The 11,632-nt window shown below is 46.7% G+C and overlaps 1 long non-coding RNA gene across 1 annotated transcript; it reads left to right on the top strand.

The window, feature by feature from the left end:
• Nucleotides 1–4,023: 4,023 nt before the first annotated feature.
• On the top strand, nt 4,024–11,075 carry LOC139009995 (uncharacterized). The gene is made up of 3 exons (XR_011471461.1): nt 4,024–4,878; nt 5,954–5,994; nt 10,737–11,075. It is a non-coding gene; the product is annotated as an uncharacterized lncRNA (long non-coding RNA).
• Nucleotides 11,076–11,632: the final 557 nt, after the last annotated feature.

The following is an 11,632-nucleotide window of genomic DNA, read 5'->3' as shown; positions in this document are numbered from 1 at the left end:
AGGCCGGACCCTCCTGCTCCCTCCCCTGGGACACTTCCTGCTCCACTCTAGGACGGCGGAGGTCTCGGCGTCTCAGTGGTTCGCTCCCCGCCCCCCCAACCCCCACCCCCTGGCCGAGGTGTGCGCAGGGGTGACATCCGACACCCCCAGCCCGGCCCCCGCGCCGCCCCGCCCCTCTCCTTGCGCGTCCCGGCCTCGGCGCCGCCGGGACGTGGGCCCCGCCGCCAGGGCCGGCCTCCTCGCGGCCCCGGGGGCGCAGAGGGGACGGCGCCCGCACACGGTGGCCGAGGACACAGTCGGCACGAGGGCGCACGGGGCGGGAAGGTGCCTGGGCTATCCTTTCCGCTGTTCTCCCCACTCCCGGGCCCCCGGACTAGAGGATGCCCGGAAGGGCAGATGGGGGCCATGCTGAAGGCTGGAATGGGAAAAGGAAGCCGTTCCATTTAGGAATCCTTGTGACCGCCCCCGGTTGGCAAAACCCTTTCTCTCAGCCAGCTGCAGCCGCTGAAGAGGCCAGAAGGTCAAGAGAGACGCAGAACCCCCCCCCCCCCTTCCCCCCCATCGCCTCCTCCACCTTGGAAGGTCCAGGTGTCAGTTTGCACTTTCTTGGGGTGAAACAGATTTGCGGAGTTTCAATTTAAGGAAGGTTGCCCGCTGCATGGCCTTTCTGAGTGTGAGGACAAGGCTGGGGAGTGCGCAGAGGGCCCTAGTGAATCTCCCACCCCCACAGCGGTTGGTGGGGGAAGCTTGGTGCTCTTGGGGAGAGGTTAGAAGGCTTTGGAAGTTAAGTGGCAGTGAGGGGCAAGCAGGAATTAGGGCCTTCGGATCCCCCAAACACTACCCTATGCTGAACATAGCCCGAGTCAGGAGGGGTTTTCCTGGGTCATCCTTAATCTTCAGATTCCAGAGTTTGAGAGAAAGAGTGCCTCAGGTCCCCTCAAACCTCTCCTCCATAAACCCCGCATTGAAGTTAAACTCTCCCACGGAACAGAAGGCAGAGAAAAGTCTTCATGTACCAGAGAGTCACCCGACTGCAGACACCTCTGCTTTCTGTCAGACACCCTTCCTTCCTTCCTTCCTTCCTTCCTTCCTTCCTTCCTTCCTTCCTTCCTTCCTTCCTTCCTTCCTTCCTTCCATATATTTTTATTGATTTCAGAGAGGAAGGGAGAGGGAGAGAGAGATAGAAACATCAATGATGAGAAAGAATCAGTGATCAGCTGCCTCCTGCATGCCCCCCCACTGGGTATGGAGCCAGCAACCCTGGCATGTGCCCTTGACCTGAATGGAACCCGGGACTCTTCAGTCCGCAGGCCCACACTCTAGCCCAGGGGTGGGCAAACTTTTTGACTCGAGGGCCACAATGGGTTCTTAAACTGGACCGGAGGGCCGGAACAAAAGCATGGATGGAGTGTTTGTGTGAACTAATATAAATTCAAAGTAAACATCATTACATAAAAGGGTACGGTCTTTTTTTTTTTTTAGTTTTATTCATTTCAAACGGGCCGGATCCGGCCCGCTGGCCATAGTTTGCCCACGGCTGCTCTAGCCACTGAGCAAACGGCTAGGGCATCTGTCAGACTTTGTTTCAAGGGCAAGCAGAACAAACCAGTTCCCTCAAAGAAAATGGCCTGGTTAAATGGGTGGGGAGGAGATGAGTGGGCCAAGACATCAGACCCTTGCCCTGCATGTCTTATCATTCCATGGCCTGGTGCCTCCTGTTTCTTCCTTTAAATTACAAATTATCACTCCTGACTAGTGGAAGTTACTGGTAGCCACATTTGTCAAATGCCTGGACTCTGACATCAGCAGGAAATGAACAAAGCAAAGGATTGAAGCCCTTTTGAGTGAACAGTGATTGTATTCCCCCAAATGTCAGATACTGGCAGGATCACCCAGAGATGTCATCTGGAGCCTACGGATACCAATGGGAGCCACCCCTCTTTAGCCTCACTGAACTCAGTGGTAAACCCCCCTCATGAACACCAGCAGCACCATTGTGGCCATGGAGTAGAGGAGAGGTTCCCCATGGGAGGAACCAAGGACCAGTGAGGTAGGCTGGACTTAGGTGCTTTAGCAAACAGCCCAGCCTGTGGCACTGCTCTGGAGGTCCAGACCCTCTGCAGGAGCTCCCAGTTCTGTGACTGGCTGGGGAACCAGCTGTTGAGTGTTGGGAATTTGTGCTCCTCTTTCTGCCTAGAGCAGCCCTAAAGCAGATAAAATGCAGAGCCCAGAGATTGCTAGCACACAGCAGCAGGTCCATCCCCACTGCCCAGCCCAGCTCCTTCCCTGAACAGATACCTCCCTGCAAATTGTTGACCTATCTTATCTCAGAACTTGCATTTCTCTTGTATTTTGCTAAGCACAGGGTTTAAGAGTCAGAGCACCAGAGTTAAATCCTGCCTCCCCGACTTCTCACTAGATGATTTCAGGCCAACTTAACCTTTCTGTGCTTTAGTTTCCTCATCCAGAAAACAGACATGATGCTGTCACCTCATTGGGTGGATATGGAATTATTATTCAACAAACATACCTAGCACCTACTAGGCTCTCTTAGTGCTAGGTGCCTTTCCAGGTGCTCAGAGCACATCTGTGAACAAAAGTTTGGTATGTGTTGCAAAGGAAAAGGAAAGTGGAGCAGTGTCAGTAACAGTAAGGGGGTGCTGGGTCACTCTTAAAGAAGTCAGGGCAGCGCAGCTCTATCGGGAGCACACTGGTGCCTTTCCTGTCCCCCCAGGTACATTACCTTTACCTTTCTCTTTCTCCTAAATTGCAGGGACCCTTCTTTTGCCTTTGTACCATGTTTCCTGAGCCCATTTTTTCTACAGTTCACTTCTAGCTCTTTGACTTTCTAAATGAATTTTCTTATTTTTTTTTTTTAAAAAGGTAGGCAGGCTCCATTGCCACAGTGATATCTGAAATGAGGGAGCTGATTAAGCTCAAGCCTGGATAAGAACAGGGTTCCTAAGGGGAGGAGGTGGCATAGGGTGGTGGCCAGTGAACAAGGGGAGTGCTGTTGTCAGAGTGGGGACGGGAGGTGGGCACTGAGTGCCATGGGAAGGTGCTTTCCTCTGCAACAAATGGGATTGTGTTATTTGTCACAGGGGAAGCACCAGCAGGGAAACCCTGCTCTAAACCCTGCTGAAGGCCCACCAGCCAATGTGTATTTGGTTTATATTACTGCTGCTGATTGTGTATGTTTTTATAAAATGCTTGCTGTGTGCCACCGACTGTTCCATCCTTGGGGAGACCATGATGGACAGAAGAGCCTGGCATCTGGAAGGGGAATCCGATAGTAAATAAATGGCCCTTCAATATAATGCCATTGTTGATAGTTGCCATAAAAATAAATAAAATAAAATGGTAAGGAGGAGACTGCCATGGCAGTCAGGTAGGACCTCCATGAGGAGGTGGTATTTGAGCACAGAGCAGGTAGATGGAAAGCACAACAGAGGTATGTGGGAAGAGCATGTCAGCAGAGGGAACAGTTCATGCAAAGGCCATGAAGCAGGAGTTTGGTCTCCTTGGAACAAGAATAGTGCAAGCCTGAGTGGTGTGACTCAGTGGTTGAGTGTCGACCTATGAACCAGGAGGTCACAGTTTGATTCTGAGTCAGGGCACATGCCTGGTTTGCAGTCTCCATCCTCAGTAGGGGGCATGCAAGAGGCAGCCGATCCATGATTCTCTCTCATCATTGATGTTCTATCTCCATCTCCCTCTCTGAAGTCAATGAATATAAATATAAATATATATATTCATTGCAGCAATTCTTCTTGGCATTGACTCCACAAGATGTTGAAAGGTGATGTGAGGAATCTGACACCATGCTTGATGAATAGCACTGTCCAGTTGTGTGAAATTTGATGGTTGTGGAACCAGCTGCCTGATGGCTCTTTTAACTTCGTCCCACAGATGCTCAGTTGGATTGAGATCTGGTGATTGTGGGGGCCACCTAAGCAAGGTAAAGTCTCCCTCATGTTCTTGGAACCACTCCTGCACAATACGAGCACCGTGGCATGGCACATTGTCTTGTTGGAAGAAGCCATCTCCATTGGGATATGCCATCAACATGATAGGATGAACTTGATCAGCAACGATACTTGGGTATGTTGTGCTATTCAGACATTGTACATGAATTAAAAGGCCCAAATCATGCCAGGAAAACATGCCTCAACCATAACACTGCCCCCACCAGCTTGAAGGGTTGTACTCGTGCATGTGGGGTGCATGCTTTCATGCTGTTTCCGCCAAATTCTCACTCTGCCATCTGCATGATGCAACTGGAAATGTGATTCATCGGACCACATGACTTTTGTCCAATCCTTGTGTTCCTGTGCGAATTGGAGATGTTTTATCTTGGTAACTGCAGACAGCAAAGGTGTTTGAACAGACCTTCGGCTTCCATATCCCATATGATGAAGTGTATGGCTAATTTGCCTACAAACATCAGGTGGTCATAATAATCTGGCCACGCAGTGTAGTTCGAGAATGTCCAGGCTGGATTCAAGTAGGGTGTGGCCTGATGGGACCATCCTTTACCATGATCATTATTCAGAAGATGTTGGAGCAAAAGAAGCAGGTGCCACATTATAAGGGGCAGCAGAAATGCAGGCAGGAGATGGTGATCCTTAAGTCAGCTGGTGGAACAACTGTGGTTGAGCCTGAATTGGGTCCAGACATGGAAGTAGGTATCTGGGAGGGAGGTGGGAGATGATGGTGGGTTTGGTCCAAAAGACAAACAGTGATGACCCTCCTGGAAGAAGGCTGGAGCAGTTGAGACCCTAGGATGGACAAGGGCGATGGAGAAGCAGCTTCAGAATGGAGAGGGCTGACCACCAGGATCATGCCAGCTTTGGAGACAGGAGAAGAGTGCAAGAGGAGGTAAGGGAGAAGAGGGAATAAGGTGGGAGGGGGGGAGGAGGGAGAAGTAGTCACCCCGAGATGCAGGGAAATATGGACAGTGTCAGAATCCAGACAGGCAACTTCGGTTCAAAGAAGAGAGCTGGTCAGTGGGGGTGAGTGCTGTTTTGAGGTCCAATTAGATAAGGAGAAAGCGCTGATGAGATCACTGACCCAGGATTTGGTAGAGGCCCTGGACAGAGCAGAAGTGCTGAAACTTCTGGGCTAGAGCATAGTTTAGAGAATGGAGTGAGGGAGTAGAGATGGCTGGTGGAGAAAAGTAACTGTGACCAAGGGGGCCTGAGTCCCATATTAAAAATGAGAGAAATTACAGTGTAGGCCTAAAGAAGGGAAGGGCTGGGCAGACACCAAGGCCCAGCAGACAGGAGGGGTCTGGGTTCCAGGGGCATGGGAGCAGGGGAGGCTGGACAGAGTTGGGCATTATGAGTGTGAGGTGGACTTGTAAATGCTTAGACACTTTTATGTGTGTCTACTTGCCCAGGCCATGGTGCTCAGGCATTTGGTCAAACACTATTCATTTTAGATGAGATTCACATTTAAATTAATAGACTCTGAATAAAGCAGGTTACTCTCTGTAATGTGGGTGGGCCTCATTCAATCAGCTGAAGTTCTTAAGAGTAAAGACTGAGGTCCCCAAGGAAGAGGAATTCTGCATTCAGCCTGCCTTAGATTCAAGACTGCAACACTTCTTCCCTGTGTCTCCAGCTTGTAGATTTCAGACTTGCCAGCCCTACGGTTGCGTGAGACAGTCCCTTGTCTATATCTCTCTCAGAATCACAGAGAGCAGGCAGACAGCTCGGGTGGCGGTGGTATTTTGGGAAGATGGAGGATTGAGAAAAAAATAAAAGGAGAGAGAACTCATGGACATGGACAACAGTGTGGTGATTTCGGGGGATGGGAGTGGAGGGGATAGGGGAAGTGGAAGAGAGCGTGAGGATAGTGATGGAAAAATAAAAATGCCTCTCTCTCTCTCTCTCTCTCTCTCTCTCTCTCTCTCATCTCCACACACCTCACTGGTTCTGTTTCTCTGGAGAAGGCTGACCAACACATGAGGTCTGAGCTGACAGGGAGAAGGAGGTATGACATGTTCATATTGCTGAGGAAGGTGAATGGGCTGTAGCAAAGGAAATGACAAGTTCAGCCAAACACAAAATGAATAGTGCACGGTGAAGTAACCATGTGTAGCTTTCCTAAAACCCAGCATCTATACACAAAAGGGCAGCAATACATCTCCCTGCAGCAGGAGGTCAGCGTTCCACAAAACACGCTTATATGTAAAGATAAGCCACCTTGCCCTGGCAGGTGTGGCTCAGTCGTTTGGATTGTCGTCCTGTACACCAAAAGGCTGCAGGTTCTATCCACAGTCGGGGCACGAACATGAGGCAACCAATTGATGTTTTCTGACACATCAATGTGTGTTTCTCTCTCTCTCTCTCTCTCAAATAATAAGACATATACTTGGGTGAGTATTAAAAAAAAATACAGGCTCGGGCCTATTTTTAAAAAAAGATAAGCCACCTCACCATCTGGTCCAGACCTGCACACCTGCCTTTCCCAGAAGCACATTCAAAATAGAACCCTAAGGCCTCAAGCACAGCCTCCAACTAACTAGGCACCAGGACTGAGAGTTGTGCTCTGCAGTGGAGACACTCTGTTGTGAAGGGTTCAGCAAAGGGCCAGGGCATAGTAGCTGCTTAGTAAACTAGCTGTACAGGCAGTCCTAGGAATAATAGTACCAATATTACTCTGACTTATTCACAAGCTTCCAGGAGGCACAGACAGCAGGGCCTTGGTACTTTGGTATCTAGCAGAGGTTGTGGCTGATGCAAAGGCTTGGTGGGAATCCAGTGAGTGAAGGAACCGGGTGTTATTAAGGTTTTCGAAATGCAGACCTCCTAACTGTCACAAAAGATACCTATTCATCACAGTCCTCTTTCCTTTTCAATTAGCTGCATGTGAACTTTTAAACTTTTTAATGTTTTATACCTCTGTGTTAGCATATGTTTACTTTTCTGCTATTGAACACCTGGGTGCCACCACATATTTTTCCACCAGGCAGGAAGAATTTTTAATGCTCCTCATTCCTCAAACACTCCAAGTACATCTAACCATTGAACAATGTGAGGGCTAGGGAGTTTGACCACCTTACAGTAAAAAATTTACATATAACCTTAGACAAACCCAAAACTTAACGATTCTTGGTATCCATAGGGAATTAATTGGTTCCAGAGCCTGTCACATATATCAAAACCTATGGATGCTCAAGTCCTCTATATAAAATGGTGTAGATCAATACTGAATTAAGAAGAAACTGAAAATCTGAACAAAACAATCACTAGTAAAAACATTGAATCAGTTATAAAAAAACCCTCTGAACTAACAAAATTCCTGGACTAGATAGCTTCACAAATAAATTATAACAAATATTAAAAGAAGAATTAATATCTATCCTTAACAAACTATTCTAAAAAACTGAAGAGCAAGGAAAGTGCCCTGCCCAGGGATCAAACCCACAACTTTGGGGTATTGGGACCACGCTCTAACCAACTTAGCTACCCAGCCAGGGCAAGATAAGACCTCTTGAAAACTTTTGCTATTTGGGGGAGGAACTGTGTGGCAAACTTGGAGATGAAGTCAGAGGTCCTCATACTCCAGGCTTAAAGGGTTTAAAATTTTTTAAAAAATATATTTTATTGATTTTTTACAGAGAGGAAGGGAGAGGGATAGAGAGAAACATCAATGAGAGAGAAACATCAATCAGCTGCCTCCTACATACTCCCTACTGGGCATGTGCCCGCAACCAAGGTACATGCCTTTGACCAGAATCAAACCTGGGACCCTTGAGTCTGCAGGCCGATGCTCTATCCACTGAGCCAAACCGGTTAGGGCAAATGGTTTAAATTTTATTCTACAAGCGTTTCTCACACTTTTTTTTTTTTTTTTTTGCCTGCAGCCCAGAGAAAGGCACACACATCAAGATTCACTCTGATAATATGCTCTATTCTATTCTGCTAGTAAAAGGCTGGGCTGTTGCGGCAAAGAAAAAAAAGGGGGGAGGGGTGGAATTTATGGAAAGTAACCTCACAGATGGTTTGATCATAAATTTCTAACTGGGCAGATCATGGTGGGTAGTCATGCCTCAGGCATATAACGTTTTTAAAAAATATATTTTTATTGATTTCAGAGAGGAAGGGAGAGGGAGAGAGATAGAAACATCAATGATGAGAGAGAATCATTGATCGGCTGACTCCTGCACGCCCTGTCCTGGGGGTCAAGCCAGCAACCCAGGCATGTGCCCTGCCCAGGAATTGAACGTGACCTCTGGTTTATAGGTTGATGCTCAATCATTGAGCTACACCAGCTGGGCTATATAACATTTTTAGTAAAAGTTTCATCTTTGTCTTAAGCCCTGTTTATTGTTTCTGTGCATCTATGTGGGTTAACACTCCTTTGCAATGCACCTTCCTTCTAAAGAGTGACTACTCTCAGTCCTGGCATAGGAACTCAGTTGGTTAGAGTGTCATCTCCATATGCCAAGGTTTGGGGTTCGATCCCTTTTCAGGGCACATGCAAGAATCAACCAATAAATGCATAAATAAGTGGAACAATAAACTGATCGATCTCTCTCAAATTAATTAAAATATTAAAATTGTAACTGTTTTGTTAATAAAATAAATCAATAAATTTAAAAAATAAAGAAAGTAGCCCTAACCGGTTTGGCTTAGTCGATAGGGCGTCGGGTCCCAGGTTCGATTCCGGTCAAGGGCATGTACCTGAGTTGCGGGCACATCCCCAGTAGGGGGCGTGCAGGAGACAACTGATTGATGTTTCTCATAGATGTTTCTAACTCTCTATCCCTCTTCCTTCCTCTCTGTAAAAAATCAATAAAATATATTTAAAAAATAAAATAAAAAATAAAGAAAATAGAGTGACCACCATCAAGAGAGGACATAATCTTTCTTTTGTTGTGTTTTTCTTTTTAATCCTCACCTGAGGATATTATTTCCATTGATTTTTAGAGAAAGTTGAAGGGAAGGAATGGAAGGAGAGAGAGAGGGGAGAGAGAGAGAGAGAGAGAGAGAGAGAGAGAGAGAGAAAGAGAGAGAGAGAGAGAGAAAGAGAGAGAGAGAGAGAAATGTGAGAGACACACATCAATTGGTTGCCTTCTGCATGAGCGCTGAATGGGGCCCGGGAAAGAACCTGCAACCCAGGTATGCACCCTTGATGGGGAATTGAACCCAGCACTCTTTGGTGCAAGGACCAAAGCTCTACCAGAGACTCACACCGGCTAAGGTGAGAGCACATAATCTTATTATAATTGAATCTCCCACTTTCATGTAATCTTCCTTATGTTCCCTTTTAACTCCAAATGCATAAAAGAAGCTGCAGCCCTTGCCAGGTATCTCAGTTGGTTAGAGTGTCCTCCTGATACACCAAAGTTGTGGGTTTGATCCCTGGACAGGGCACATACAAGAATCAACCAACGAATGCATAAATGAGTGGAACAACAAATTGATGTTTCTCTCTCTCTTTCTCTCAAATCAATAAATAAGAAATTAAAGAAAAAAGAAACTGTAAAACTGTCATTTTCTGTAATTTTTGAGATTTTTGCTTCCTGGCAATTGTAAGTTTGGCTCAAAGAAATTCTTATAAAAATTCTCTACAGGTTTAAGTGTTCTTAAATTGACAAATCTCTCCTGAACCAAACTCTACTCAAGCTTCCCTGGGCATTTTTTCTAGTAGAACTGACTTTTGGGCTTCCTTGTTCATCTCTGCATTGTCCTATTTTAGTAAGAATCTTGTCAGTTTAGCCAGAACCTCCACCATCGAGATATCTGACCACCCTAGACATCTGGTCAGATTCCTCATCCCCACCCTCTCTCAGGTAATCCCTTCAGCAGGAACCTCCAGAGGTCAGCTCAGTTTAGTCAGAACCCCCATTGCCCTTCATGTTTCCTCTGAGTAATATTCTATCCTCTTACCCCCACCCTCCTTCTGGCTACAAATTTCTACTTTTTTAGAATTTGAGCCCATAAAGCTCTCCCCCCACTACAGGACCTTACTGCAGTGGTCCCTACACCTATCCCAATAGTCCCCAGAACAAAGACTGTCTTACAGTGCTCATCAAGTGTCATGGGTAATTAAAACATTTTTAATGCTGTTGCAAGCCGTTGTGGGGGTTCAGAACCAGTCACCTCAAGATGTGTCTTTGTGGCATGTGGATTGATTTGAACTAGAGGCAACCAAGATCCTGTGGGCTCAAGAGAAATGTCTGCCCTACTTAAAAGAACTTGAATTAGGGGCCTTGCCCATAATAAGAGAGTTATCAGAGATAACCCCCTATTTTTAAAAATGTATATATTTTTAAAATATGTTTTTATTGATGTCAAAGAGGAAGGAAGAGATAGAAAACATCAATGACGAGAAAGAATCATTGATTGGATGCCTCCCCCACAGTCCCCACAGGGGATCGAGCCCAAAACCCAGGTATGTATCCTGAATGGGAATCAAAAGATGACCGCCTGGTTCACAGATCGACACTCAACCATGGAGCCACACTGACGAGGCGAGATAACCTCCTTTGACCTATCTGTGGTAGGCAGTTAGGCAGACATGAGCAGAGTAAGAAGGATGGGCCAGGTACAGATGGTCACCAGGGTGGAAAGCCCTGGGTGCCTAGCAAAGGATGATTGTAAGGTGGGACCTTGCCCCCAGGGTGACTTTTCCTTTCCTAGCATATCACTGGTCATGTTGTTTGGACCCCCTGACCTTTCCTCTCTAGAGATAACGTCTAGGCCTCGGTTGTATTTCTACTCCAGGCCCAGTAAAGCAGCAAAACCAGACAAGCTTCACCATTGCTGACTTCAGGACCAGCTGCATTGGATAATGACCCTCTGCCCTGGCGCCGACCAATCAATCAATGGAGATCTAGATCCTGAAAGGCCACACCCGGAAAGCTCTGAATATTCGATTGAGATCTTTCCCTGGAATGCCCCTAAAATCTCTACCCTTAAACCCATAAGAGGGAGGACCCAGGGCACTCTCCCTCCCGGAGCATGCTTGCACTTTCCTCACTGCCAAGCTCCAAAGGCCCTCCCTTTAGCTCTATAACTTGTTTTGTAAGCTCGTTTTTTTTCTAGGAATTATTTTTTTCTACCTCTGTGATTTTACAAATAAATGTTATCTTATAGTTTGAGTCTTGCCTCTGAATTCTTCCTGGCCAGAACTCAAGTACCAAGGTTGCTGAATCTAGGTCAGCCTGAACCCAATGGTCTAACACCTGGTGCCATTCCCGCTGCCTACAACATATCTATAGGGCAGGACAAACTTCTAATTACTAAACATCTGCTCTTCTTATCATCCAGCACTGGCCCTCTGAAGCTCCAGAGGTATCTTCCCTCATCCCTAGCTCAGGATGTCTTATGTACCACACATTTTCCCTTTCTATCTCTGAACCTCTCATGCATTCGGAGTCCCCATGCATATGTATGTATTAGATTTTGTCCTCTTGCTAATTTGTCTCATGTCTATTTATATTATTAGACCAGCTGAAATAATCTTGAAGGTAAAGGAGTTTCTTGTCTCCAACACTGTAATGGGTCTTTTAATATAACGGAGTGTTGCCTTGGCCGGTTTGGCTCAGTGGATAGAGCATCGGCCTGCAGACTGAAGGGTCCCAGGTTTGATTCTGGTCAAGGGCATGTACCTTAGTTGC

The sequence above is a fragment of the Myotis yumanensis genome, unplaced genomic scaffold (assembly GCF_028538775.1).
Source record: "Myotis yumanensis isolate MYYU_CA2020_CCGP unplaced genomic scaffold, mMyoYum1.0.hap1 SCAF_5, whole genome shotgun sequence".
NCBI lineage: Eukaryota > Metazoa > Chordata > Mammalia > Chiroptera > Vespertilionidae > Myotis > Myotis yumanensis.
This window is presented reverse-complemented; position numbering and strand designations above follow the sequence as displayed.